This window comes from Podarcis tiliguerta, assembly GCF_965153285.1.
Source record: "Podarcis tiliguerta genome assembly, chromosome: 2".
Lineage (NCBI taxonomy): Eukaryota > Metazoa > Chordata > Lepidosauria > Squamata > Lacertidae > Podarcis > Podarcis tiliguerta.
In genome coordinates, this window is record NC_139535.1 from 109092406 (window position 1) to 109116144 (window position 23739).

Below are 23739 nucleotides of genomic sequence, written 5' to 3' on the forward strand. Positions count from 1 at the left end.
AAGCATAACAAGTCAACAGGGCCCACAATAAGCTGGAAAATGCGCTTTTTGGGTTGTTTTGCAAAACGGACTTTGTAAAACTTTTGGTCAAAAGGTAGCAGTTTTACGGTGAGGCAAAACGCTGATGGGCTTCATCGTTCAAGCCCGCCTCCTGCGACAGAGACACACACCAATTAAAAACCAGGGGTTGTCAGTAAATCTTTCGAGCAAGGTCAACACAAGGAGAAATCAACTGTGAAAGCTAGGAGCAAGACCTAGCCAAAAGTGTTATGCTCTTTAAAGTCACACTGATTTCAATGGAAGAAATGTAAACACTGCAAATGTAAACTCTTTCCTGCTTCCTTTTTCAGATCTCTATGCTTTTCAAAGCTCTGGTTCATTTCACTAGATCTGATTTTTGCCCAGATCCCTGGAAAAGTGACATTCGTGCGCACACTTTCCCTCTTTCCATGGTGGCTCAGCTGGGAGAAGGGAGAGAGGTGTGGTCAAGAGTGGGCCCATGGCAATGACTTAGAAATCCTAACTTGACCATCAGCCAAAAGAAAGTTGTTTACCCCAGGATTGGAGATAAGGTTCTCAAACGACAATGCAACTAAGGGTGGAGCGCAGTCTGCCAGGTGACCTCGGTCACTGCAGCAACAACTTAGTGAAAAGCAGATAATGTACTCATCAAAACACCCCATTGCTCAATCACCCAATGGCCAATTTGTTCAACCAGACTGGCTTGTTCAGAATGTGGGTGCAGATTTTGGCAAGCATACAAGAGTCAATGCAACAAATTCATTTTTACAGCCCTACCATCTGGCCGACCAGCTTTCAGTAACTTAGGCCTAGTGAGGTGGGAAACCTGGGCTATATGAGCCTGTCCCTGTGAAAAATAAATGTGAGGGCGAAGGATAAGTTTATCACCGCAGTGAGACTTGGCCTTAGTAAAGGGAAAGGGAAAGGGACCCCTGACCATTAGGTCCAGTCGTGGCCGACTCTGGGGTTGCGGCGCTCATCTCGCTTCATTGGCCGAGGAAGCTGGCATACAGCTTCCGGGTCATGTGGCCAGCATGACTAAGCCGCTTCTGGCGAACCAGAGCAGCGCATGGAAATGCCGTTTACCTTCCCGCCGGAGTGGTACCTATTTATCTACTTGCACTTTGACGTGCTTTCGAACTGCTAGGTTGGCAGGAGCTGGGACCGAGCAACAGGAGCTCACCCCGTCACAGGGATTCGAACTGCCGACCTTCTGATCGGCAAGCCCTAGGCTCTGTGGTTTAACCCACAGCGCCACCCGCGTCCCTTGGCCTTAGTAGGGACCCATAAATGTGGCTTACATTGTAAGCTGGGTATAGCCTGAAAGGAGATACAGTAGTACAGTCCAAGCATAGCCACTTATTTAGGAAACGCGAGGACAATCTGTATAAAATGTGCAAAATCTAATTTATATGTCTAGGTGCACATTTAAAAATACTTAATACAAATTAAATAGAAAGAGGCACATTTAGAAATAATTAATAGAATTTAAGTAGAGATGCAATACAGCTCACCAGGTGTGACCAGGTGAACTGTGTTCCTGCTCAGCCTACTGTCCAGGTGCCCAAACACTGGTAGGCGAGATGGCTCATTCGGTAGAGCATGAGACTCTTAGTCTCAAGGTTGTCTGTTTGAGCCCCACATTGGGCAGAAAGGTCCTGCATTGCAGGGGGTTGGGCTAGATGACCACTGCTCCCTTCTTAGGGTTCTTCAAACTGAACCTGGACTGAGCAGCCTGTCCTCTGGAAAGCTGGAAGCAAATCAATAGGGAAGCAAACATACAGCCCACTTGATCTTCCTTTCACAGCATGTGCCAGCAAACTTAGAAGTCTTCCATTAACCCAGTTTATCTATACAGTGGTACCTCAGGTTACATACGCTTCAGGTTACATACGCTTCAGGTTACAGACTCCGCTAACCCAGAAATAGTGCTTCAGGTTAAGAACTTTGCTTCAAGATGAGAAGAGAAATCGGGCTCCGGCGGCACGGCAGCAGCAAGAGGCCCCATTAGCTAAAGTGGTACTTCAGGTTAAGAACAGTTTCAGGTTAAGAATAGTGCCACTGTATTCTGCTCTGGTCAGACCTCACCTGGAGTACTGTGTCCAGTTCTGGGCACCACAGTTCAAGAAGGACACTGACAAACTGGAACGTGTCCAGAGGAGGGCAACCAAAATGGTCAAAGGCCTGGAAACGATGCCTTATGAGGAACGGCTAAGGGAGCTGGGCATGTTTAGCCTGGAGAAGAGGAGGTTAAGGGGTGATATGATAGCCATGTTCAAATATATAAAAGGAGGTCACATAGAGGAGGGAGAAAGGTTGTTTTCTGCTGCTCCAGAGAAGTGGACACGGAGCAATGGATCCAAACTACAAGAAAGAAGATTCCACCTAAACTTTAGGAAGAACTTCCTGACAGTAAGAGCTGCTCGACAGTGGAATTTGCTGCCAAGGAGTGTGGTGGAGTCTCCTTCTTCAGAGGTCTTTAAGCAGAGGCTTGACAACCATATTTCAGGAGTGCTCTGATGGTGTTTCCTGCTTGGCAGGGGGTTGGACTCGATGGCCCTTGTGGTCTCTTCCAACTCTATGATTCTATGATTCTATGATTCTATGACCTCTGGAACGAATTAAGTACTTAACCTGAGGTACCACTGTAACCTGATAGGGTATTGACCCCTGGTTTGAAGTTGGATTAATATCCTGGCTTATTCCGAAGCTGCTACCCACATTTTCCTGATTTAGGTGGAAGTGTGAAACTATGGTTAGAGGCTTAGTAGATCACTTGGTGTGAAAGGAAGAGTGAAGGAATGACTTATTCACCTCCCAGCTTTTAAAGCCAATACTGTATATTGACCCAACTGACTGAGTGTTAAGAACACTAGAAAAGCCCTGCTTGAACCAACCAAAGGTTTGTCTAGCTTTCTCTTCCCAACAGATACTTCTGAGAAGCTTACAAGCAAGACACAAAGGCAACAGCCTTCTTTTGTTGTTCATAGTCCACATCTTCTGGTGTTGCCTCTCTCTGAGCATTTCTTGTAGTGCGTTTTCATTTATGAAATTTCCGTGCCAGAAGTCCCAGAGCGGTTCACAAAATGTTTCGATAAACCACAGCAATAAAATATACACTGACATTACCAAGTCAACAAACAATGCACATTCAACACTCGATTTGAAAAAGCCTCAGAGTTCAGAGGAGGGTTTGGGGACCAAAATCGCTTTGGCTGAAATTGCAGAAGCAGGGAACCTGTGGCCCTGCAGGTCTTCATGAGCCCAAGCCAGCATCACCAGTGATCAAGGATGATGGGAGTTATAGTCTGACAAAATCTGGAAAGTCATAGGTTCCTCTTGTCTTTGACCAGAGTTGGACAGCAGTATAAATCTGCTCATTCTTTGGGACCTCTTTGGGAACTTGATACTTCCATAGGGATCAGGAGACTATGGCTCTTCAGATGTTGGTGGACTCCAAATCCCATCACCCCTGGCTATTTGCCATGTTGTCTGATGCAAGCTGGAGACCAAGAACGTCTGGAGGGATACAGATCCCCCATCTCCGCTAGGGAGCGATGCTTTCTCTGTAGCAGAATCCAGTGCCAACGGAAGCGATTTTGGCTACGTCTCTACTGGCTTTTTGACACAAGCTGGTCACATGACTTTTCAGAAGGAGCTGCATGTTGGCTAAGGACTATTGGAACTGTTTGGGTAGTGGGCTTGGCCAGGATTTCTGCTGGAGTCTTTTGGGCTGTGTTTATTTTGATACCAATTTTAAACTGTAAAAAGTGTCCCTGGTGATTGATTTTGATGTTTTATTTATTTATTAAACATTTTTCTTGCATTTATATTTGACATTCCTTCCATCACCGAGCCCGAGGCAGCATAAACACGGCACCCAGGTGGTCGCCCATCCAAGCATTGACCGGGCCCAGACCTGCCAAGCTTCAGCAAGGCTTGTTTCATAGAATCATAAATCACAGAATTGTAGAGTTGGAAGGGACCCTGAGGATCATCTAGACCAGGGGTCTGCAACCCGCGGCTCCGGAGCCGCATGTGGCTCTTTTACACCTTTGCCACGGCTCTGGGGCGGATACTAGCGAAGGGAGGAGGCGCATTGTGCGCCCCGACACTCCCCACTGTGGCGGGCGCTGTACTGGCTGTGACGTCGCATGGGGGCGGTGCGTGCGTTAGTCACGCACCGTCCTGACGTCACCTTCCCGCCCGCCCGCCCACTACATTGTAAGGGGCATGTACGCTGCATTGAAAGGGTGCATGTACGCTGGTCACTGTTTTGAAGGGGAGTGAAGAACACACACACACAAAAAGGTAACTTGTTAATTTAACGTTTATTTCTATGAGGAGGAGTAATTCTGAGGGGTCAAACAAAGAAATAATAAAAAAGTGACAAAAAAGTTATTTTTATAATGACGAGTTTTGCGGCTCCCAGATTTTTTTTCTTCAGAAATGGGTCCAAGTGGCTCTTTTTGTCTTAAAGGTTGCAGACCCCTGATCTAGACCAACCCCCTGCAATGCAGGAATATGCAGCTGTCCCATATGGGGATCAAACCTGCAACCTTGGCTTTATCAGCACCATCCCCTAACCAACTGAGCTATCCAGTTGGTTTCTTATCCAGTGGGCAATAGCCTCAAGTGCCTTCAAAACGTACCCTGAAGGCACAGGAGGCCCTGATTTTCGCACCACCATCGTGGCAGAGAAAGTAGCATTTATATGACGAATAAATCAATGAACACTGATTGCCCTCCTGATCCAATGAAGGCATGATTGGGAGGAGTCGGAACGAGTGATGTGCTACCTGGCTCCGCATCGCTATGCCCTTCTTTCAAATCCCATAGCTGTAGAACCAGCTACATTTCTAACAAGGTCATGTTCACTTTTGCTCGTTGGTTTCAGCTTGTGGGTTTTCTGCAGTGTCCTGGAGACATTCCTGGACTCTGAGAAAACCAAGAGAGGAGACAGCAAGCCCATCCCAGACTCGAGATCACCAGCAAATGGAGACAGGACCTTTCTTGGAGTGGGGAGGCATTAGCATCCATTTGCTTTCACCACAGACAAGATCAATAGAGTCCTGCTGGCTACAGACTCTCCTGGGACATTCAGTGCCAGGCTTATTCACACAGGTCTGGTGTCCCACAATTTTGGCAGCGCCGTTTTAATTTGCCGGCGTTGTTGTCGTCGTCTTGGGATTCTCTGCAAACATTCCTAGCCTTACACTCCCGAAATCTGCTTCTCCCGAGCCAAATGTGGCCTGTTCAAACAGACTGGAGATTCTTGCTGGTTTCTGCAGCACAAACAGAAGCCCCTTCGGATCACAGGCAAGCCAATGGGGCCGGAGGTAGGCCAAAATGGCTTTGGGGAAGGTTGGCTATCACATCTTATTGGCTACTGGGCTGGGCAAGGTGCCAAGCAAGGAAGCACCCCTTTCAGCCCTAGGAAAAGCGAGAAACGCCAGGACTCCCAGTTACTCACAAAATATGAAGGCACTTGGGCACGCTAGGATGGCATGAAGAGTTTGGTCCAGGGGTCGCCCAAGATTTAAGGCTCATCGGCACCACTGGATTTGGGGGGGGGGGAGTGCCACAGGTCACATCCCCTCTTGTTACTTCTCTCCCCATAAGAGAAAGAGTGAAAATATTGATTTCCTGGCATCATATTTGTATAAATTAACTATCCCAAAATACAGACGTGCCTTCACACTGGCCAGATTGGATGTGATGCCCTCTGCCGTACTTGAAGGCAGATACCAAAAGATTCCAACTGAGGAACGACTCTGCCCCTGTGGAGATGGCAATCTGGAAACAGTGGCTCATGTTCTCCTGTCCTGTCCCCTTTATAAAGATCTGAGGAATGAGATCACTAGCCCACTCATACTTACCATCCCAGGCCACCCATCTGAGGCCACATTGTTCTTTCTTTTATCAGACCAAAATGATCAGACAACAGCAAAGGTTGCTAGGTTTATCGAGGGTGCAATGAGATGAAGGGCCACTATCTGAACGATAATCTTGGCCATTTGATTGCCCTTTTTACCCACTGATGTCTTTTTTTATCTGTATATATTTTATATATTTTATTTGTATATATTGCTTGTTTTATGTTGCTATGGTCGTTGGCTAATGCGAATAAAGTTTATCTTATCTTATCTATATGTGTTATGTACTGAAGTTCTCACCCTGGGCCAGCAGGGGGAAACTGTAGATAGTTATGCAAATGAAGGATCGAAAGTGATGTTCAGTGATTGGATAGTTTGTATGCAAATGAAGGATCGAAAGTGACATTCAGTGATTGGATAGTTTTAGAAAATGGCAACAGTTACATTGTTCTGGAGCTCTATATAAGCAGGCTGACTGAGCTCCTCAATTCAGTTCTGTTCTGGCATCTGAATAAAGAAGAGCTGTTTGAAGAATCGCTGTGTCGTCTGATATGTTCACCCACAACTTAACAATGTGGGAATCTGCTTTGCTTTTCCAAGGGAGCTAGGTAAAAGTCGGATCCAAGAGAATTAACCCGAGCCTCAAAAAGCACATAGACGTGAAGGAGGAAGTGGGAAAGCAGGTCACTCCTCCAACTTCCTCCTTCAGTTCTATGCCCCTTTTAAGGGAGAAAAGGGCAAGGGCAGTGAGAGGGGGTCTCAGAGCCTTTGTGGGTGCCAAGGGAAGACCTCAAGGGCACTATTACACCCACGGGCACCACAATGGTGACCTCTGGTCTAGTTCATTTGTTGCCTAGAACACAAGGAACCATCTGTCACTTTGTCTGCATTACAGATAAGTGGTTCCACTATCACTTTGTCTCCTTTAGGAACAATCGTTCTGTAGCAGGGGTGAGCCTAAAGATCTCCGACAGAGAATTCCCAGCACTACAGTTGTACCTCGGGTTAAGAACTTAATTCATTCTGGAGGTCCGTTCTTAACCTGAAACTGTTCTTAACCTGAAGCAACTGTTCTTAACCTGGGGCCTCCTGCTGCTGCCACACGGTTTCTGTTCTCATCCTGAGGTAAAGCTCTTAACCCGAGGTACTATTTCTGGGTTAGCAGAGTCTGTAACCTGAAGCGTTTGTAATCTGAAGCGTCTGTTACCCGAGGTACCACTGTATTTCCAATCAACAAACAGAAGGATATTGGAAGATACAACCTCTTCATACTGGCTGAATCAGCAAGGGCCTTTCAGACAGGGAACTTACCCAAAATAAATATGGCCACTTACACTTTGTGGCTCACCTGACTCAGATAGGATCCGTGCAGTGTTAGATATGAAAGCAAGGTGGGAAATGGCACCTTAAGCCTGGGTTATGGGCGTAACAACGGAATGTCTAGGCACGCTTTTTTAATAACAAGAATACAAAGCTGAAAACAAATGAACTGCAGCTAAAATATTATGTTTCTTTTTCACATGGTCTAGTCTTTCCTTTGCCCATTCCCCTAATAGTCTTAAGAGGGTCTCTTCTCAAGTCTTCAGAGAGTAGCTGGAAATGGGGAGGCAGAAAAAGGTCCTCCTTTCCTTCCCCTCTGCAGTTTTAATCTGAAATCTTAGCCACAGTACTGAGCCCAGAGCTCAGAAACTGCTCATGCTAATGAAATTCCCCATTGCAAAATGTGCCTAGAACAATGGGAATTTCGAACACTGGATCCATGTTATAACGATGTGCCCTTCTGTGGCGCAATGGGCCAGTGTGTCTGGTTGTTAAGAAGGCTGGTGGTTCAAGTCCATCCTGGGAGGGCTGTGGGCAGAATTCCTGTAATGCAGAGGACTGGACTAGATGATCCTTGGGTTCCCTTCCAGCTGTACAATTCAATGATTTTATGACGTTTTGACAGGTGTCCAACAAAATCTCCAAACGCTTCACATAGAGAAGCATGCAGAGCCAGCCTCAGGTTTCCAGGGACTCCTGGGTATCAGTGGGCCAAACCCTTCCCTCTTGACCCCTTCCATTTAAGCTAAAACAAATTGGACCCATATGCCAATGCCCGATTTCCAAAGAAAAGCACAAACTTTACTACTTTACTAGTCTTTCTTCTAACAGTGTAAGTTAAAAGGCAACTTCTACACACCTAAAAAGGTAAAGGGTAAAGGGACCCCTGACCATTAGATCCAGTCATGACCGACTCTGGGGTTGCACGCTCATCTCGTTCTACAGGCCGAGGGAGCCGGCGTACAGCTTCCGGGTCATGTGGCCAGCATGACTAAGCCGCTTCTGGCGAACCAGAGCAGCACATGGAAACGCCGTTTACCTTCCCGCTGGAGTGGCACCTATTCATCTACTTGCATTTTGACATGCTTTTGAACTGCTAGGTTGGCAGGAGAAGGCCCAAACAATGGGAGCTCACCCCGTCGTGGGGATTCGAACCGCCGACCTTCTGATCGGCAAGCCCTAGGCTCTGTGGTTTAGCCCACAGAGCCACCCGCGTCCCTTTCTACACACCTACAAGGGAGTAAATCAGGACTTTATATATATGCCCAGGTGAATCTATTTTCCACCTGATGGGGTGGGGAGAGAAGCCCAGTTGCTTCCGCAGCAAGAATTTGGCACTGAGATGCTAGCTGTATTGCAAGCAGCACAAGAGGCACATGTCCTCTGAAAGATTATAAAGAAACAAAGGGGGGATCTATACCCCATATGAATATAAGGAAGAACAACACAGAGCAGATGCAGACAACCAAAGGCAGATATTCTGTTCAGCCAAAGGAACCCAAATCATACTATTGTTTTATTTTTTAAAAGGAATAGGCCGCCTTCTAAAGCACAACTCATCCAAAGCAGGTAGAGTAGAATGAGGTAACTTCCAGCGCAAGCAAACCTTTCCTCAGAGAGCCTTTGATGAGGCTCAGGTATAATTTGGCATATTCAAGCCACACAGCAACAGAGCAGATCTGTCTCTCACACACCCCATCCTTGGTACAGGCAGTAGACCTTTAAAACCCTAAAGTACACCTGAAGGAGTGTCTCCACCCCCATCGTCCAGCCCAGACACTGAGGTCCAGCTCCGAGGGCCTTCTGGCGGTTCCCTCACTGCAAGAAGCAACGTTACAGGGAACCAGGCAGAGGGCCTTCTCGGTAGTGACACCCACCCTGTGGAACGCCCTCCCATCAGATGTCAAAGAAATAAACAACTATCTGACTTTTAGAAGACATCTGAAGGCAGCCCTCTTTAGGGAAGTTTTTCATGACTGATGTTTTATCCCTTCTTTATCATCATTAATTTTGTTGGGAGCTGCCCAGAGTGGCTGGGGAAACCCAGCCAGATGGGTGGGGTATAAATTATCATCATCATCATTGATCAGAGGAACGGGAAAGGCAGCACAGCCTGCTACACAGACCTCCTTTTTACAGGTCCTAGATAAAAGGTGCTGTCTTAAGAGGCAGACCATTGTTCCATCTCCCCTTGTGCCATTTACCCCATGTTATTTTTCTAGAAAAAGAAGTGTGGCAACTCACCATGAACACCTCTCTCATTCTCTTAGAATGCAAATGGCGCCCAATGAGTTCCATGGAGTTTCGGCTGAAAAAATGCCCTTCTTTTATCCTGATTTGCTGCGTCTCTTCTGCAGAGGTCTTTCCCATTCTTTTTAACTAGGAGAAGTTCAGGATTGAACCTGGGGCTTTTACATGCAAAAAAATGTAGTCTGTTCTTAGAGCTATGGTCCTTATCCTTTGCCACTTTTCTCCCTTGAGCCAATGAACTTTCAAGCTTGCAAGCTCTTATATAGAAAAGCCTTAGGCCAAAGGCCAGAAATTGTGGGCTTTAAAGTGCATCAACCCCAGCCATCGGTCAAGCATAATGGGGGTTATATTCCAACACATCTGGAGGGCACCGCGTTGTCTATCCCTGCCATAGATTTGCAACTTTACTGCAATATTTATGTCACGCCTTTTTTTCTGGCAAGTTGTCTAACACAGATCCTCCCTCGGAGTTGCAGTTTTAGTATGAGGAGACTGCATTGTCTAGTCTCCTCACAGGATGTTCTCTGTACTGTGCTTTGAAGCAGAATGTGGTGAAACTTGATATAATGTACAGAAGGACTCATATTCTTCTTGACCAGGTTCCAGCCATTTTGAGTACCAAAGCCAAACCACTTAGGTTTTCATAAGAAGCTGCCTTATGTTGAATCAGATCATTAGGTCCACCTAACTTAGTACAGTGGTACCTCAGGTTAAGTACTTAATTCGTTCCGGAGGTCTGTACTTAACCTGAAATTGTTCTTAACCTGAAGCACCACTTTAGATAATGGGGCCTCCTGCTGCTGCCGTGCCGCCGGAGCACGATTTCTGTTCTCATCCTGAAGCAAAGTTCTTAACCTGAAGCACTATTTCTGGGTTAGTGGAGTCTGTAACCTGAAGTGTATGTAACCTGAAGCGTATGTAACCCGAGGTACCACTGTACAGTGGTACCTCGGAAGTCGAATGGAAACCATTCGAATGGAAGCCAAGTCCGTTCGACTTCCAAAATGTTCAGAAACAAAGGCGCGGCAGCCCCGTCAGACGTTCAGCTTCCAAAGAATATTCGCAAACCGGAACAGTCACTTCCGGCTTTGCAACGTTCGGGATCCAAAACAGACGAGTACCAAGGTGTTCAACAACCAAGGTACGACTGTATTCTCTACACTGACAGGGGTTACTTCACATGCTACCTATATCCTTCTTTCCTCCTGGCTCGCGGTAGGGACTCTGTCTAGGTATTAAATAAGTCTCTGTGTCCAGTTCTGAGATTGTAACCAAAACTCCTTGGGAACGGTTCAAAACCCAACCATCTCATGAGGTCACAATCCACACTTGAAACGAGGAGCTTTTCTCATTTTAAAAAGAGTTTGGATTGGATTTGATATCCCACCTTTCACTCCCCTTCAGGAGCCTCAAAGCGGCTAACATTCTCCTTTCCCTTCCTCCCCCACAACAAACACTCTGTGAGGTGAGTGGGGCTGAGAGACTTCAAAGAAGTGTGACAGGGCGTGTGTGCTTTTCCTCGCTGCTTGGAGTCCAAATTGAGAGAGTGTTGCTTGGTCCTCAGAGAGAGTCAAGCCCAAGAAAGTTTGGTGAGCCAGAAGTCATATGGTGCCCCCTCCAGTGGCAGTAAAATGTAATAAAAAACACCACGGTTCCCTATGCAGTAATTGGAAGCTCAGTGGAACGTACTCGTGAGTAAACATGAATATGATTACTGTAAATAATAGTACCCCCCCATAAAAAACGTGCTGGTCTTTAATGCTTCCCCCAAAATCCACCATCTGTGGCAGGCTGTGTCACTCAGCCTAAAGACTGGGGCCAACCCTCGCAAAAATTTCTACCGTAGCTTTCCTTGAGACGACGTTACTTAAGTATATTGCCCTGAATGAAACTTAATTCAAGTATCATCAAATTGTGCTGGAATCTAGACCACTTAATGCTGATCTTTGTTTTTCTGGAGTCAGGTACCGCGTAGAAAACCCAGCCGAATTCTCACAGCCAAGGAATTGGGGAAAACAAAACACAACAACAAGCGTCGTCCTTTTTCACATCCTGTTGACTCATTTTTGGTCTGTGACCCGTGAGTTGAGAAACCCACTTCTAAAATCTTGGCAAGAAGGGATGGTGCCATTGCTCCCTGGGGAATTCCTTCGACTCTTTGTGCTGGGAAATTTGCGAGAGAGATCAAAGGGAGGTGTCTATAGGATGGGGTGTGGGGTGAGGAGAATAGACTCACACCTGCGCTCTGACCTCTGACCTCCTAAACAGCCTGGAGCTCTCCATCTCAAGAAATCAAAAGGAAGGCGAACAACAAGAAGATGCCCCGAGAAAAGGGGGGAAATGGCCAGTCACTACTTGTTTGGACTTAAAAAGACAAAAAAACTTATCACTGCAGAACTGCACCACATAAAGACATAAGACTGGGTCCTATGTGTGGACCTGTTGATCATTCAGTGCCTTGCAAAATCAAGTGATCCGCTGCTTATGACTGTGGCATTCAGAACACAACACAACAGACAGGATTTTTACATCACATCAGACACAGAGTTCCCAATTTCAGCTGCCCATCAACACAGATAGAGCAACATCTCAAATGCAGAGAAATCGGACGATTCATATGAATGTATTCATGACACAGGTCAGGAGCCAGAGAGCAGCTTAAGTTGACACGAGGGCCTTGTGCTACCCATGCAGAATTTATTTTTCTCCTTTTCCTTTGAACAGCTGGCCACCGTGCCATATCACGAATTGTTTTCGAAACTCCCCCTTCATTTCAAAAACAGTTTGCCATGCAGCCGAGAGAGGCTGCTATTTGAGAAAAATAAAGCATTCTTTGGATCCACACTGAGATGATTATGCAGTGCTCAACTGTTCCAATTCACTTCGGAAGAACAACAGGACGGGTTTCTCGTAGGGATGGACCAAACAGTCCATCACACTCGATGGACTGTTAACATTTGGGGAGAGATCTGCTCCTCCCTTTGCTTGCTGCCATTTGCAGAAATCTTTGAGAACAGCTTTCTGTCTCTTCACATTTTTGGTCAAGAGTTCCTTATCGTCCTATATTCCATGCCTTTAGTGGTCTCTTTGGTACACTATTTTTTATCTCACAAAACCCTGTAACAAGGAGTTTCACAGGTTAATTGCTTCTTTGCTTTTTAAAAAGTCATTCTGCTTCTTTTCTCAAGAGACAGCGTAAATGGCAGGTCTCTCTTTACTTTTTCTATATATATATTTATGTTTGCAGGCATTGATTTTATTAATCCCCATAAAGGAGTGTTTGGCTTTGTGCATCCCAAACATTTAAAGCACGGAAACTGCAGTTTAACCCCTCACAGAACTATAATTCCCAGCACCAAGCTACAGTTCCTAGGATTCTTTGGGGAAAGCCATGTGCTTTAAATGCATAATGTGTACCTCCATAGGAGAAACGCCAGCTTAACAACAGACTACTCTGCTGGAAATCTCTTTGGAACAGTTAAATCTGGGTGATGTTGTAGCCACCATCAACTGCTGAACACTCTGGGCAAAAGAGAAAAAACTATGTAGGCAGATATATATGACCTGTGCTCCTGTGTAATAGATATAGACTGAAATGTGGAAAGATCCAGTGGACAAGATCAGAGGATGGGGAATCCATGGCCTTCCAGATGGTGTTCAACTTCAACTTTCATCAGCCCCAGACAGGATGGCCATATGCCCAGGTTGGCATCCATCTTGGGAGACGATGGAGGAGTGTGTCTTTGTGGATGAAGTCTAACTGTTAGACGGTTAAAGCGCCTGCTCTGACTGTAGAGACTGATCCCGGACAGACATGTTTTGTTGCAGCCAGGGCAAATGAAGGTGTCTGGCTGTTAGGGCTGGGTGATACCTGGTTGTTAACATTGTGTCGTAAAGGTAAAGGGACCCCTGACAATTAAGTCCAGTCGCGAACGACTCTGAGGTTGCGGCGCTCATCTCGCTTTACAGGCCGAGGGAGCCGGAGTTTGTCTGCTTCCGCAGACCGTTTTTTCCGGGTCATGTGGTCAGCATGACTAAGCTGCTTCTGGCGAAACCAGAGCAGTGCACGGAAATGCTGTTTACCTTCCCGCCGGAGCGGTACCTATTTATCTACTTGCACTGCGTGCTTTCAAACTGCTAGGTTGGCAGGAGCCGGGACCGAGCAACGGGAGCTCACCCCGTCGCGGGGATTCGAACCGCTGACCTTCTGATCGGCAATCCCAAGTGGCACAGTGGTTTAACCCACAACGCCACCCGCGCTAAACAGCAGCAGCTAAACACCGTGATTTGCTGATATATCACAATGTCGGAAATGTATCTTGGCCTCTTCTTCGCCACTTTAAGGAAAGAAGCAGCAGGTGAGATATTGTTCCCAACCCCATACTGCTCTGACTCGCCTGAGCAAGTCAGACTGGGTGAACTGAGGGGCGGGCAGCTTCACATGCCCCACTGTTGCTGCCCCACAAAAAAACTGGCACACACGAGCCAGAAGGGGTGTGTGCTTTCTTAAACCAAAAGCCAGAGGGATGGGGAGAAGGCGGAGGCAGTCGTGCGGCCGAGCAACCTGTTCCTGCCAGTCAGTCACTCCAGGAGTGACCAACTGAGAGGAAGAGTCCGATTGCCCATCCTGCGAAGGCTGCATGTCCACCACCTCTCAGCTGATCAAGCCCCACACTCTGGCTCTCAGGAGCCGGAGGTGAGAGGCTTCCTTAAACCACTCAGCTGGGGGGGCGTGCAGACTCTCAGCGGAGCAGTTTAAGGAAGCCCCCACCTCGCACTAAGATCAGCTGAGAGGCAGCAGGTGCGCAGCCTTCGCACAGGTGGACTTTTCAAGCTGCTGATACACCACAGGTCCCCGGCCAGCGCCAGCACAATGCAGGCAGGCAGGGAGATGGGAGTGAGACGCACTGTGCTGGTGGCGGCTGGGGAGCTGCGATGTACCGGCAGCTGGAAAAGTCTGAAACCGTTATAGTGATCTGAATTTCTTGATTTATCGCCCAGCTCTACTGATGGTAAGGGACGCGGGTGGCACTGTGGGTTAAGCCCACAAGACTTGCCAATCAGAAGGTCGGCGGTTCGAATCCCCACGACGGGGTGAGCTCCCGTTGCTCGGTCCCTGCTCCTGCCAACCTAGCAGTTCGAAAGCACGTCAAAGTGCAAGTAGATAAATAGGTACCACTCCGGCAGGAAGCTAAACGGCGTTTCCGTGCGCTGCTCTGGTTCGCCAGAAGCGGCTTAGTCATGCTGGCCACATGACCCGGAAGCAGTACGCCAGCTCCCTCAGCCAATAAAGCGAGATGAGCGCCGCAACCCCAGAGTCAGTCACGACTGGACCTAATGGTCAGGGGTCCCTTTATGTTTACCTTTACTACTGATGGTACGGCTGCAGATGCGCAATGGCATTTCTTCTATCTGTGCTCCTCCCAGCGGTCATTCCTCTTCTGGTCACTGCTATGGATGCACCAGCTGACTGTCTGTCTCCAAACACTGTGGTCACTGCAAGGGATTCCCACAAGGCGGGGTCTCTGAGTGTACTCTAGTCTTCTCCAAATTACCCCCCTTCCTCTACCATCACTTCGTAGCAGCCCAGATTCCCAGGACTATGTTTACCTCAACCATCCTGTGAGTTTCAATCAGATTTCCTGACCCATCCTCCAAGCATGTCCCCTTTGAAGTAAATCCTAGTGAGTTCAAAGAGGCTTCCTTCCTTCATCAGAATCACATAATCATAGGAGATGAAAGGGATAAAAATGGCGGTGGCTCCCTAGTCAAGCCTAGGCCCCAAATACAGGGCCAACGACCATTATCTGCCTATACAACTCAGACCACAGAGTGCGTAAGAAGAAAGGTTTTCATGGGACAGTCAGATCAGGGAAGTTGTTCTAGGTGCCTCCAGCCAGTCAATCCATGCACACTCCAGGAGAAGGCAGAACACTTTAATCCGCTTCAATTGCACAAGCCTAATTTTTACGGGATGCACCTGAATCCCTTCCACAGGCACCTAAAAATTACCTAAGGGTTAAACCACAGAGCCTAGGACTTGCCGATCAGAAAGTTGGCGGTTCGAATCCCCGCTCCTGCCAACCTAGCAGTTCGAAAGCACGTCAAAGTGCAAGTAGATAAATAGGTACCACTCCAGCAGGAAGGTAAACGGCGTTTCCATGTGCTGCTCTGGTTCGCCAGAAGCGGCTTAGTCATGCTGGCCACATGACCCAGAAGCTGTACGCCGGCTCCCTTGGCCAAGAAAGCGAGATGAACGCCGCAACCCCCTAGTCGGCCACGACCGGACCTAATGGTCAGTGGTCACTTTATCTTTACCTTGACCGCTGCCATTGCCGGGCAATTTGATTTGGTGAGCATTTCCACTTGTCCTGTGCCCACAAGGCAAGGGTCCAAGCAGTTTCCTCCTTGCTCCGCTCCTTTCCCAGGGAAAACCCAATCTTTAGTGCTAAATTGGAGCAAACGTCAATCCAGAGAAAATCAAAATTGCTGTTTGCTCCAATTGAGCGCTAAAGAGCAGTTTCCCCTGAGTCAGGTGGGGAGCAGCGGTGAGCAACAGCCAAGCGTAAGTGTGGCTAAGCCCTGAGTTCAGGGATTGAGGGACAAGGAGGTGCCTTCTCCCACTTCTCTTCCTCCGCACCATTCATCACCATATACACCTCTATCTATCACAGGAGTGGGGAGTCTGGAGCCACCCAGATGCCAGCTATGCGGTGGTTTAGCATCTGGATCCCACATTGCTTTCCACCAGGTAAGTAGCCACTTTCCCCTTGCAATTTGATTGGTGGTGGTCACAACCTGAGCCTTAAGGAAACACTTAGCACAACACCTGGCATTTAGAGGCATACTGCCTGCGACAGTGGGAGCAGAACGTAGCCATCAGGTTTAGTAGCCGTTGATAGCCTTACTGTGCACGAATTTGACTAATCCAGGTTGGTGGCCATCACTCTCGGGAGTGTGTTGACTAAATGGACAATGACCAAATGGACAACCTGATTCTTTTTTTGCATGCTTTCTTAAAGATGCACCAGTTTGCCTAGACCTTTTGAGGAGGGGTGAAATACATGGTGATCATTTGCTTCTGCTGTCTGATTTATCTGTGATTGTTATAAATTTTGCAATACTGCGTGGCTTATTTTTATGGTTAATTATTACTGGTACTTTAATTTTTACTGTGTGCTGCCCTGAGACCCTTGGGCGGAGGGCAGGCTACACAGATAGGGGTGGCAAAACTGGTTCCCTCCGTATATTGATTTTATTGTTCTCTCTTTTTTGTAAACTGCTTTGAGGTTTTATTTTTTACAGTCAAACGGTGTGTACATTTTATGAAATAAATCAGTGTTTCTTATTTTACCTTGCCCTTCAACGTGTTGCTGAGGCAGGTTACAAACAGCCCAGAAATAATACCAGTGTTTGTTTTCATGAGGGAACATTTCAGAAAGTGGTAAATTCAAAGGAGCTGGTAGGTATTAGTCCTAATTAGGTGATATATCCCCAAGAGTCAGTCTCTTTGTGATCTCCCTCCTCATGAGCCCTCCACATATATCTAAGGCAGGGCAGCAGAAGACTGCTCTAGAACGCCTGGACCTCAGTAACCCATGGGAAATTAGAAGAAATACCATGACAGCAACTCCCAGGCAGACGAGCCTAGCAGATGCAGCAACGGTAATCATAGAATTGTAGGGTTGGAAGGATTGAACCTGTATATATCTTTAGAAACCTGAAAGGGTTTGCGCAACTCACATGGTTAGCATCGGAATCCCAAAAGCAGGCTTCCTCAACCTCGGGATTTTGGCCTACAACTCCCATGATCCCTAGCTAACAGGACCAGTGGTCAGGGATGATGGGAGTTGTAGTCCCAAAACATCTGGAGGGCCGAGGTTGAGGAAGTCTGCCCAGAAGGATCCAGGCGCAGAATGCAAAACAAAATTTAGAATGATGTGCTGCTTTTGAGAAGACTGTTTCGTGGACACTCTGTGGGGCACAATCCCAAAGCTGTATTGGGGAAGAAGACCCCACTTGGGGCTGCCACTTCCATCACCCCCTCCCTCAAGACACACTTCAGACCCAGACAGTGCTATCCTGGAGGGCACTGTGTCCTATTTCCAAGGAATTTGACAGGAGTGCTGCTGATGGAAACAAACATCAGGTGTGGACCCGCATACCCACCCAGTTAGATTAGGACCGTGGCAGCATAAAGGGTTAAAGGCCTTCTTCTTCCAAGAGCACAGTCCAAACCGGTTCACATGCTGCCGGACAGGCAGCAAAACCCACACAAACCCACAAAACCATGCCAGGTTTAATAAGAACCTGGGAGACCAGTGTTTCAAATCTTCCCTCGGCCATAAAGCTAACTAAGCCACTCTCTCCCAGCCTAATCTCCCTCACAGAGTTGTTGTGAAGATGATATGAAGAGAGGTAGAGATATGAACACCACCTTGAGCTTCTTGGAGAAAAGGTGGCATATTAATGCGATAATAAGTAAAATGTCTAGTTTTGCCTGAAATCGGTATTGAAGCAAAGGGTTTTATTGGTTCCATTGCAGTAATTTCATTTTTTTATCATCTAGTTCATTGCAGCGAGAAGAGAAGCTACTTCACATTGCTACCATTGGTTCCAGTAAAGCAAAACCGGCCTTAACATAAGGGCAATTTACCACGGCGGCTGATTTAGCCCCACGGACACCAAGAGAACAAAGCCACTTTCAACCACCAGTTAATTCCCTTGGAAAAAGAACAATTTCTGCTATTGAAGGACTCTGCTCCAAAGTAAATTGTTCACCTCACGTTGAAATGGGGGAATATCGATGGGAGGGTCCTTAGCTCACTGGAAGAGTGTGTGTTTGCACATAGATGATCCCTAGGTCACACCCACACCATATATTTAAAGCATATGACTTTCCACAAATAATCCTGGGAACCCTAGTTTGCCTGTCAAAGAGCGATAATTCCCAGCACACTTAACAAACAACAGTTCTCGGGATTCCTTAGGAGACGTTATGCGCTTTAAATGTGTGCTATGGACATGACCCACATTGACATACCCTACAACATTTCTCCAGTAAAAATAGGGATGCTCTATTCAATAATAATAATAATAATAATATTCCATCCATCTGAGTGGGTTGCCCCAGCCACTCTGGGCAGCTTCCAACAAATATAAAAACATAATAAAACATTAAACATTTTAAAAAACTTTTCTGTACAGGGCTGCCTTCAGATATCTTCTAAAAGTTTTATACAGTTGTACCTTGTTTTTCAAACAAAATGTGTTCCGGAAGTCCGTTTGACTTCCGAAACGTTCGAAAACCAAGGCGCAGCTTCTGATTGGCAGCAGGAGTGTCCTGCAGCCAATCGGAAGCAGTGGAAGCCGTGCCGGATGTTCAGTTTCTGTGGCAAAGTTCGCAAACCAGAACACCTACTTCCAAGTTTGTAGCACTCGAGTTCCAAGTTGTTCGTGAACTAAGCTGTTTGAAAACCAAGGTACGACCGTAGTTACTTATCTCCTTGGCTTCGGAGTCGCATAACTCCATACCCTCCAACATTTCTCCAATGAAAATAGGGATGTTCGAAGGAAAAGCGGGACATCAAATCAGAAACCAGGATGGCTTCTGCAAATCTGGAACTTTTCCTGGAAAACGGATACTCGGAAGGTGTATTCCATGTCCTCCATGTCTCCAGCTCGTGATCAGGTAGGGTAGCAAGTTCTGGGGGAAAGCCTTGCCTGAGAGAAACCACCAGCCGGAGCAGACAGCTCTGGGGTTATAAAGACCAATGACTTGACGCAGTGCAAGACACCAGATGTTCAAAAAACCCTCAGTGGTTGTTCAAGGCAGGAGCAGCCACAGAAGGTGGCAATGGTGGGCATTTGTCAGGTCCCCAAGACCAGCAGAGGGACCACCATCCTAACAACAGCACCATCTCCACTTCACAGGAGATCCAGTGCAGCCTCACTTTGCATCTCACTCTTTTCGGGTTGGAGGCGCTGAACTCACAAAATCTTGGAGCCGCCTCTTAATTAGGTTGAGTTTCGGCAGAGATACTATGATCTTCAACAACAAGTAATCTGGCGCTCCAGTGGACCAAGAATGGATCACCATCAGCCCGTGGACTAGACGCAGTCTGTGCGTCTCCTGTTGCATGCTGCTGGTTTATACTTAAACATTTGGCCTGCTCCCTCAACTGAGCACTAAGAACTCCTTCCTTGCAGAGTTTAAAGACGCAGAGGAGCTGATCTGCGTGGGACAGGAAAAACTCCCGCTAAAATCTTACGTCCATTTTGGGCAAGCTGCTATCACTCAGCCTCAGTTCCCCATCTTCGACTCAGAGGTTAAATAATACTAGCCTAGCTTACAGGGTTGTTGTACGGGTGCTAAGGATTATTGGTGCTTGAAATGCACATAAATAACCTCTGGAAAGGAGAGAGATGGTTTAGCCAAATGGACCAACCATACAGACATAATCCTGATAACTAAAATCAGATTTCTGAATGGTTTGAGTGGTTGCAACGATTCATACCATTATTTCAAAATGTGTGTGTGTGTGTGTGTGTGTGTGTGTGTACAAGGATTCTTCACAGAACTACCTTCTATGCCAGAGCTGGTTAAATGTGCAGCTTTTTAAGTGGACTTAAAATGTCCACTAAATGTGGACTTAAAATGTTTTTAGTCATCGCTTAAGAGTCCTAATACTTACGAGATAATTTCATTTAGTTCCCTGAAACAAGCCGTTCTTTTTAACTTGGAGCACCTAAGACAAAATCTAAGAATGGAATCGTGGCCGTTCAAATGCCACTACCTTGATGAAGTCCATCGCCCCTTCTTCTCCATTTCCCAAAGTTGCACATTTTAGCCTTGAAGGAAGGGGAGTCTGTCTCTAGGCTTTTCTTTAATGTGGAACATGACCTTATTAATGCACCTATTTCCAGACTGTATTGCTCACAACTTTTCTTTTTTTAAAAAAAATCAAACTTCAAACAACTTGCCGTTCCTTTAGAAAAAGAAAAAAAAAGAACTGCTCAGTGCTGGTTTTATTTTCCAGTCAATCACTGGTTCCATTTTTAATTAAAATGGCTTGTTATCATCTTAACCCTTTCAGGTCCTCAAAGTCCAAACCTTTACTTTGCATCATGGCTGGATCTTTAAATATATATATATATATATATAAGCCACCCACAAATCTTAATAACAAAGTTGTAAACAGAAGAGCAGGATGGGGGGAAAGAAAATATCTGTAGCCAATAAAATCTGAAAATAGCCCTGAACTAAGATTCTGTCCTCAGCCGAAACCTAAATATTTGTGAACAGTGGCTGAACAGTTGGTTTTCTTCTGCGTGTTTCTCAATCCTCACTCTAGAAGCTATGGAGGGGGGGGGAGATATCTCAAAACAGAATCAATTTCTCTGGAACAAAACTCCTCTCTTTCAAAATCAGATTGGTGAAACATTTGCAGTCTATTTAATCTTTTTTTTGGTGCTGCTGGTGGTGAGGAAATAACAACACACATATAAACACACATCAGGAAATGGAATAGTTGGTTTTTGTGTTTTTTTTTTCAAGTATCCCTTCATGACAAACTAAATACAGATGACAAATACTAGGCAGCTCAGGAGAGCTGTACCCCTAGACCATCAAATGGACTCTATATAAAAGTTCAGGCAAAAAAACCCATCCTTATTCTATTTTGCTAACCTCTGATCGACTCTCGCTTTTATTGTGCCCAATTGCACACCTTCCCCCAACCCCTTAAACTCCAGGTTCTGCCTGTTGCGTTATTTAGAAAGCTGCAAATAAAAGGAAACGGAGGAGGGAACGGGTGGGTGGGTGGGTGGAGGGAATAGAAGTAAAATTACTCCTTACTTTTTCCTCAGCTCCTTGAGGTCTCTGGGTTTTGGTTCCCACCTGGTCTGACAAAAGATCCCTCTTGCTTCTTCAAGTCAGGGCTCTCTGGGGCCCCTGATCCCGCACAGCAGGGAGATCACCTCCAGCACTGGCGATGCCATCGCTGTCCCAGCCTGAGGGGTTGGCTGCGGAGTTTTGAGGAGGAAGGAGAGAGACAAGCAAAAGAGAGAGAGAGCTGGTCTGTAGTTGGAAGAGAGAGGAGAGAGAGAGAGAGCGAGAGCGCTCCTCTGCTTTACAAGATCCACCCTCTAATTACAGCCTGGGAGCCTTTGAGGACCCGCTAGTATCCAATAAAAGAGGAGGAACTGTGGTGCAGAAGGGGATGTAGTCAACATCTTCAGATTGGGTTTTCCTCCTCCACCACCACCACCCCTCCTTCCCCCAGACTTTGGAGGGAGAAAAAGAGGAGGGGAGCAGGCACAGAGAGGGATTAAAAAGAGAAGAATGGGGAAACAAAAGCACAGGGAGGGAGGAAAAGGAGCAAAGGGCGGAAAGTTGGAAAGGTAAAGAAGGAAAAAGAGGGTCCAAGAGGGGGAGCGAGGAAGCCCGCCAGTGGCCAAGCAGGACAGGTAGCTAAGAAAGCTACCAGAGGCAGATCTACCCAGGGATGGCTGTGGGAAGGATTCGGGGTTGGACTGGATGACCACTGGGGACCCTTCCAACTCTCCAATTCTATGATTCTAAGATTGCAGCTCCAATGACTAATAAACAGATCTATTCATAGTACAGTGGTACCTCGGGTTAAGTACTTAATTCATTCTGGAGGTCCATTCTTAACCTGAAACTGTTCTTAACCTGAAGCACCACTTTAGCTAATGGGGCCTCCTGCTGCCACTAGAGCACAATTTCTGTTCTCATCCTGAAGCAAAGTTCTTAAGCCGAGGTACTATTTCTGGGTTAGCGGAGTCTGTAACCTGAAGGGTATGTAACCCGAGGTACCACTGTATATTTATTTCAGTAGATCTTTTTGCCGGTTGGCACCGAAGATGGTTTAATTTTTTTTAAAGTACATCGATTTTCCTACATTTCTTCCATCGTGGAATTTTAAGGCAGCTGTGAAGTTGTGATTCCCAGGCAGTCTTTCATTCAGGCACTGACAAGACCCAAGCAGGCATGGCTTCCGCAAGGTGGCTCCATCGGTGAGAAATGTTGGGCTCTCAGCCAAAGTTGCACTGTGATTGCACCTGATAACTGATTATCTGCAACCTTTCTGTATTCCTTACAACAGCCATGTGAGGTAGACCAGTGGTGTTACCCCCTTATTACAGATAAGGCCTAATGCCACCCAGTGAGTTCACGCTGAGGCTTGAACCTAGAGCTTCACTCATTGCCTACATGCTCTTGTAAGGCAATAAACAAATTCCATTCCAACATTTCAAAATGCAGGTTTTCTCCCTTTTTTCTCTTCTGTTCCTTGAGCTCAGCATTCTGTTCTTCTCTGTCCACTCTTAAAAGACAGAGAGCCATCAGAAAGCCTTTAATCCCAGGATTCTTCAGGAAGGACCAGGAAGATTTCTGTGTGGAGAGATGCTGCCAGTCAGAGTTGTTGTTGTTGTTGTTGTTGTTGTTTAGTCGTTTAGTCGTGTCCAACTCTTCGTGACCCCATGAACCAGAGCACGCCAGGCACTCCTGTCTTCCACTGCCTCCCGCAGTTTGGTCAAACTCATGCTGGTAGCTTCGAGAACACTGTCCAACCATCTCATCCTCTGTCGTCCCCTTCTCCTTGTGCCCTCCATCTTCCCCAACATCAGGGTCTTTTCCAGGGAGTCTTCTCTTCTCATGAGGTGGCCAAAGTTTTGGAGCCTCAGCTTCAGGATCTGTCCTTCCAGTGAGCACTCAGGGCTGATTTCCTTCAGAATGGATAGGTTTGATCTTCTTGCAGTCCATGGGACTCTCAAGAGTCTCCTCCAGCACCATAATTCAAAAGCATCAATTCTTCGGCGATCAGCCTTCTTTATGGTCCAGCTCTCACTTCCATACATTACTACTGGGAAAAACCATGGCCTTAAGTATACGGACCTTTGTTGGCAAGGTGATGTCTCTGCCAATCAGAGTAGATGATACTAAACTGGACAAATGGTCCAACATAGTATAAGGCAGCTTTTTATGTTCTCATCTTCTCCGCCTTGGGACGGAGCCAGCCACTTGGCATAATCAGTAATGCCATAGCACAAATACAATTGTTTGTGTTGATTGGCAAGGATATTCCTCAGCTGGCTTTTTTTCCTTTTTCTTTTCTTTTTTGCCGGCCAGCAGCTTGATATGGAGACACTTAGCAGGCGAAACTTTGCTTGATCTACCTTCTAGGGAAACCTTTGCAATTTCTTGGGCCATTGTTCAGTGGGAGATTGAGTACAGAGAGTCCCAGGTTCC

The 23739-nt window shown here is 46.6% G+C and overlaps 1 protein-coding gene and 1 long non-coding RNA gene across 2 annotated transcripts in view; both read left to right on the forward strand.

Annotated features, from left to right (window-relative positions):
- Positions 1-23739, forward strand: part of MYG1 (MYG1 exonuclease) — a 225535-nt gene that overhangs the window by 114717 nt on the left and 87079 nt on the right. The window lies entirely within an intron of this gene.
- The window catches only part of LOC310671834, an 80495-nt gene continuing 57695 nt past the window's right edge, over positions 940-23739 (forward strand). Inside the window, exon 1 of the long non-coding RNA XR_014508241.1 lies at positions 940-1283. This is a non-coding gene — a long non-coding RNA (uncharacterized lncRNA). The remainder of the gene's footprint in view (positions 1284-23739) is intronic.